Source organism: Canis aureus, chromosome 2 (assembly GCF_053574225.1).
Source record: "Canis aureus isolate CA01 chromosome 2, VMU_Caureus_v.1.0, whole genome shotgun sequence".
Classification (NCBI taxonomy): domain Eukaryota; kingdom Metazoa; phylum Chordata; class Mammalia; order Carnivora; family Canidae; genus Canis; species Canis aureus.
In genome coordinates this window covers 63,889,961-63,896,809 of record NC_135612.1, presented here as the reverse complement: position 1 = coordinate 63,896,809, position 6,849 = coordinate 63,889,961, and the positions used below count along the sequence as shown (strand labels likewise).

General features: G+C 39.7%; 1 pseudogene; it reads right to left on the bottom strand.

Annotated features, from left to right (window-relative positions):
- Positions 1 to 1,877: 1,877 nt before the first annotated feature.
- On the bottom strand, positions 1,878 to 3,438 carry LOC144300598 (actin, cytoplasmic 2 pseudogene; annotated as a pseudogene).
- Positions 3,439 to 6,849: the final 3,411 nt, after the last annotated feature.

The window sequence follows — 6,849 nt, the reverse complement described above, 5'->3', positions numbered from 1 at the left end:
ATCCTTCAAACTGTGGCATTTTTTAAAGTAAAAGGTTTTTTTTTTATTGCAATTGTATAGTTTTGGAAATATGTATTTACTGACCAACAAGTTTGGTTTTATTAAATTGGTGGAATTATAAAATAGTTCTATTCAAAATGTTTTCAACTGTAAATTTTTTCTTTAAAAAAAAACATATTCATGAGCATTATGGCACAATGAAAGAAAATTTTATTTATATTGATTTTCTGAACATTAAAAATAACAAGCAGAATAATTTTTCATCATATATCAAGTACTTCAATCAATTTCTTAACCATATCTGTCTTTAGTACAATGTCAAAGTTTTTTTCTAAAGAATTAATGGCTTTATAATTTTATTGTTCTCATAAAGTTGTACTGTTTTTCCAAATTGCAGGTTATGTTTAATAAATTTGAAATTGCTGAAAGCTTCAATCAACTCTTGTCTATAGATTCAAACATTTCTAATATCTCATTATTAGTAGGCAGCTAAAAAAAAGCAAGCAGGGTTATTGTTTTTTCTTCTTAATCCAGCTTTAGCTTAATGACAAATGTTTTATTTCAGTTACTCAAATGGTGTTTATGAAAAATTGTTTAAAATTTGACAGGAGGGATCCCTGGGTGGCGCAGTGGTTTGGCGCCTGCCTTTGGCCCAGGGCGCGATCCTGGAGACCCAGGATCGAATCCCACGTCGGGCTCCCGGTGCATGAAGCCTGCTTCTCCCTCTGCCTGTGTCTCTGCCTCTCTCTCTCACTGTGTGCCTATCATAAGTAAATAAAAAAATTAAAAAAAAAAAAATTTGACAGGAAAAGCTCTATCTTAATTAGTAGATTATCACAACTTATTTGGATGCAATCAATTCCAAGCACAATTTAGCTCCATACATTTCACAATTTAGTAAAAATTTTTGTTTTGTTTTAACATTGTGCTGCACAAAAAAAATGTATTTGTATTATGTTAAAAGTAATTTCATCTTCAATATTAAACTTTTTAAATTAATTTACAGCAATAGTCACAATGTTAAACTATAATTATTATTATTACAATGTTTCATCTTCAGTAGAATGAATTTCCAGATTTGTTTCCAATAATTTGGTGAAAAATTTAAACCATTATAGAAATTAACTAATTTTTTGAAAGATTTATTTATTGGGGCACCTGGGTGGCTCCATTGGTTAAGCCACTGACTCTTGGTTTCAGCTTGGGTGGTGATCGTCTGGTTACTGGGTAAGCTTGGGTGGGGCTGGTGCTTGGAGCTATGTCTGCTGAGATTCTCTTTCCCTCTACCTCTCTCTTCCCCTCTGCTCCTCCCCCTGCTCTCTCCCTCTCTCTCTAAAATAAATTCAAAAATATTTTTTAAAATATGTATTTATTTATTTTGGGGAGAATTTTATTTGTTTATTTTAGAGAGTGAGCTATGCATGCTTAAGTGGGGGGAAGGGCAGGAGGGTAGAGGGGTAGAAGGAGAGGGAGAGAATCTTTAAGCAGACTCTTCTAGCTGAGTGTGGAGCCAGACATGGGGCTTAATCCCACAACCCATGAGATCATGACCTGAGCTCAAACCAAGAATTGGTCGTTTAACTAACTGAGCCACCTAGGTGCCCCGAAATTAACTAATTTTCTATTTGAAGCATCTGAGGATATGGATATAAAGCTAGCACCAAAAAAAAAAAAAAAAAAAAAAAAAAGCTAGCACCATTTAACTGTTTTTTTTTTGTTTTTTTTTTTAAGGTGTGCACTTTATTGAACTGGTCTCAAGTCAGTATACAGGTAAGCCCTGGATGCCTCCATGCCTCAGCCCCACTCCCAGGGAGACCAAAAGCCTTCATAAATCTTCAATTGGGGGGACAAAAAACAAGGGCCGTGATGGCAGACCATTCAAAATAAAACAAAAAGAACAAGTATTAAGGCGAAGATTAAAAAAAATTTGGACTACATAATTTACACAAAAGCAATTCTCTTTCCCTCCCCTGTGTGGACTCGGGCGAGGACAGGCCCTTCTCTGCAGGGAGAAACGGGGTGGCTTTTGGGAAGGCAAAGGACTTCCTGTAACAATGCATCTCACGATATTTGGAATGACTATTAAAAAAAAAAAAAAAAGAACAATGTACAATCAAAGTCCTCGGCCACATTGTAGAACTTTGGGGATGCTCGCTCCAACCCACTGCTGTCACCTTCTCCGTTCCAGTTTTTAAATCCTGAGTCAAGCGCCAAAAAAACAAAACAAAACCGAAAAAAAAACCAAAAAAAAATTAAAAAAATTAAAAATCCAAAAACAAAAATTAAAAAACAAACAAACAAACAAACAAATAAAGCCATGCCAATCTCATCTCGGTTTCTGCGCAAGTTAGGTTTTGTCAAGAAAGGGTGTAACGCAACTAAAGTAACAGTCCGCCTAGAAGCATTTGCGGTGGACGATGGAGGGGCCGGACTCGTCGTACTCCTGCTTGCTGATCCACATCTGCTGGAAGGTGGACAGTGAGGCCAGGATGGAGCCCCCAATCCACACAGAGTACTTGCGCTCAGGGGGTGCGATGATCTTGATCTTCATTGTGCTGGGTGCCAGGGCAGTGATCTCCTTCTGCATCCTGTCAGCGATGCCAGGGTACATGGTGGTTCCACCAGACAGCACTGTGTTGGCAAAGAGGTCCTTGCAGATGTCAACGTCACACTTCATGATGGAGTTGAAGGTAGTTTCATGGATGCCGCAGGATTCCATGCCCAGGAAGGAAGGCTGGAAGAGAGCCTCTGGGCAGCGGAACCGCTCGTTGCCAATAGTGATGACCTGCCCATCGGGCAGCTCATAGCTCTTCTCCAGGGAGGAGCTGGAGGCCACGGTGGCCATCTCCTGCTCGAAGTCCAGGGCCACATAACACAGCTTCTCCTTGATGTCACGCACGATTTCCCGCTCGGCGGTGGTGGTGAAGCTGTAGCCACGCTCCGTGAGGATCTTCATGAGGTAGTCGGTCAGGTCCCGGCCAGCCAGGTCCAGACGCAAGATGGCATGGGGGAGGGCGTACCCCTCATAGATGGGCACCGTGTGGGTGACCCCGTCACCGGAGTCCATCACGATGCCAGTGGTGCGGCCAGAGGCGTACAGGGACAGCACAGCCTGGATGGCCACGTACATGGCTGGGGTGTTGAAAGTCTCGAACATGATCTGGGTCATCTTCTCACGGTTGGCCTTGGGGTTCAGGGGGGCCTCGGTCAGCAGCACCGGGTGCTCCTCGGGGGCCACGCGCAGCTCGTTGTAGAAGGTGTGGTGCCAGATCTTCTCCATGTCGTCCCAGTTGGTGACGATGCCGTGCTCAATGGGGTACTTCAGGGTCAGGATGCCCCTCTTGCTCTGGGCCTCATCGCCCACGTAGGAGTCCTTCTGGCCCATGCCCACCATCACGCCCTGGTGCCGGGGGCGCCCCACGATGGAGCATTTAACTGTTTTAAAAGTTCTTAATGGAGTCAAAACATTAACAGTTATATTACTTTTCATATTTCACAGGAAGACTTGGTATAGAAAATGAGTAAAATTAATTTAAATGAGCAGTAGTCAATCTGAATGAAGAGTTATGCTTCACAGAATGAAACTCAAAAGCACCTACTTTCACAGAGCACATTAATTCATCATTATTAGTCACAATCTTCTTAAAACAACTGCCAACATTTGAAGTAGATTCTGATATTCCAGCAGATTTGTGCCTTCTGGTTTCATGTGGTCAGTAATAATATTATGCCCCCCATAGTGGATGATAAATGTCAACAAATATCTTTGTACAAGTTAATTTTCATCATCAACTCTCTTGAGAAATGAAAATTCATTCCCTAATTTTTCATTAAAAGTTCCCTTTTTAGCTCATTGATGTCAAAATAACATAAATATCATTGCAAAATGGAAAAATATTACCTAGCAATCAAATAAATAGCTGAAGATTTCACCATACAATTATAGACAAAACCACTGTAGCCAGAGAATGCAGATTACTCTCTGTGCCAAACACTAATTCCCTCTGCATACCTCACATACATCTTATCTATAGATTCAATATTTCTGTTGATTCCACCAGCTGGATGCCTGGCACAAGCCACAGTCACTTCTGTAGCCAGTAGGGACAGCACCCCAACATCACCCATGACCTAAAGAGTTAGCAAATCCTGGCTACTCTTCTCCAACCAGCCAGCTTGCTGTCTTTAAAGGGGAGATGTGAGTTATTTCATGTCAGAAAAAAAGTCAAGACAAGAGAGTTATCATGATTGAGTGACATTCAGATTTAACCATGTTTTTTCTTCTCCATGGAGCCTTTTCTGATTGCTGCCATCTATGGTGATCTCTCATATTGCTAAACACTTCAACAGCATTAGTTTTTGTTTGTTTGTTTGTTTTGTTTTTTTGAGTCAGGGAAGTCAGAAGGAGAGGGAGAGAGAGAATCCTAAGCAGGCTCTACCCCCAGTGAGAACCCTGATGTGGGGCTTGACTTCATAAATTGACTTGTGTTCCTAAGTATATAATAATCTTTATGAAGAGGGACCAAGTATTATCCATCTGGGGCATAGTTAGATACTAGTACTCAACTGATGTCCTCAGGAATCAGTTGGCTCTGCCTCTCTCCATGTTGGTTTCATTCTCAGGTTCTTCCTATGTGGTTACAAGACGACTACAACAGGTCTGACTTAGTAACTGCTAGTGGAAAGGAAGCAAGTCTTTTCTAAAAATTTCAACAAAAGATCTGCAGTTGACTCTCCTAAGTTCAACAAAAGTCTTCAACTTTGAACCAATCACTGTTACCAGGAGGTTGCTGTGCTCTGATAGGCCAGGCTAAGAGATTGGCCCACTGCTATGGTAATCATATGTTCCTGATTATATGAGGCAGCCCAAGTTTGTGCCTATTGTCTTTGCCATGTGGCTTAGCGTTTTCCCTGGTTTCTTAATTTTTAATAAAATATTATTAATAGTTAATTAAAATAAAAAGAAATGGGTTTTGTAGTCTTGTATTTTTAATTTTTATCATTGATCCTGTAGTTGAAAGAGAGAAGCATATATAGTGAATAGACTTGACTTTAGCCCCTGGTTAAACCTAAATATCACTCAGCATGATAACTCTCTTGTCCTGACTTGTGCTGTTAACTGAAGATCTTTTGCTGAAATTTTTGGAAAAGACTTGGTCCCTCTTCATAAAGATTATTATACACTTAGGAAAACAAGTCAAACCAAGAAGCCATTCACAATTTAAGTTGATAATTTTGCACTAAAAGTCATCAGCTATTTTATTAGAAACAACTAATGCAGGGGCGCCTGGATGGCTCAGTTGGTTAAGCATTCAACTCTTGATTTTGGCTCAGGTATGATCTCAGGGTTATGAGGTCAAGCCCCACGTCAGGGTCCTCACTGCGGGGTAGAGCCTGCTTAGGATTCTCTCTCTCCCTCTCCCTCTGACCTCCCTGACTCTGAAAAAAAAAAAGACTAATGCAGATGAGGTGTTTAGCAGTATGAGAGATCACCATAGATGGCAGCAATCAGAAAAGGCTCCATGGAGAAGACAAAACCTGAACCAGATATTGAAAAGTGATAAACCAGAGGAGGGAAGAGAAGAGAGAGCAGCATGAGCAAGATTCAAGGCAAGAATGAAAATGGCATTTGGTAAGTTACCTGACTATTCACACAGTGTCTTTCATAGAGCCCATCTTAAGAGCTTGAATAGTTCAAAGGGCCAAAGAGATAATCAGTTGGTCAACAAATATCAAATATTTATTTAGCACCTATTAAGCCCAAGCAACGATCCTGGATGCTATGCAGAAAAGCAAAACAGAATGAGACAATATCCTTAGATTTCAAGGAATTTAAAGGATTATCAGTAAGATCTGGAGATGTGAAAAAATTCATACAAGATCACATAATGCCTTTGTACATCCAAACATGAACAGGGCACTTTTGTAAGGAGTGCACTTACCCATTCTGCCCACTTGAAATCTTGAACACAAATGATAGGTCAACACAATTCCCTTCCTTTTCTTTAAACATCCTGGCTCTTTTTCAACATATACATTTTGAAGAACAGTAGAGTAGTTGAGTAAAATTAAACTCAACTATGAAATGATAATTACACTCAGCTTAGTATATAGTTTTCTTGAGCTTATTTGTGGACAGCCAAATGACCTAAATACAAAGATTTAACTATGGTACAATTCTGGTTTTAATTAAATTCTCATTAGGGAACTACTGAATCTAAAGGAAAGAAATACCCCTGTCCTGATTCGACTGTTTGTGTTTCTTGTTCAACATTTGTCAAGGACCCTTTTTTAACCCCCATGTTTACTCATATGTAAGGCTACATTGGAAGAATGGCTACCATGTACCACATTTCACTGGCCAACTGAGAGGAGTTCTCTGCTTCCCCATCTGCCATTGCTCACAGGCTTTATCATCTGTGTTTCTAAGCTGGCATTATTTTTACTTCTAACCTCATATCACATAAATTCATACAGTGGTGAAACTTAAGGAAGCTCATATTTGTCCAATTATACTCTGCAAAACTTACTGATGCAACAACCTCTTTCTCCCAGGTGTGATACCAAGGTGTCGGTCAATAACGGGTTTTGATTATAATAAAAAAAAAAAATCTAAACCATTCTCAAAAGTGTTCTACCATTTTGGAGGGGAAAAACAAATCTATTATTACTTACCAAGTTATGCTATCAAATATTCCCAATTGTCTTCAAATGTCAGAGTTTTGTTTTCTAGCATTTATTGTCCACTTATCAAGGTGATATTGGCACTTCCAATTATAAGCACTACTTAAGTGGTACAAACAATAAATACCATGGAAATCTACCCCCAAAAATCTTATTTCCAGAATA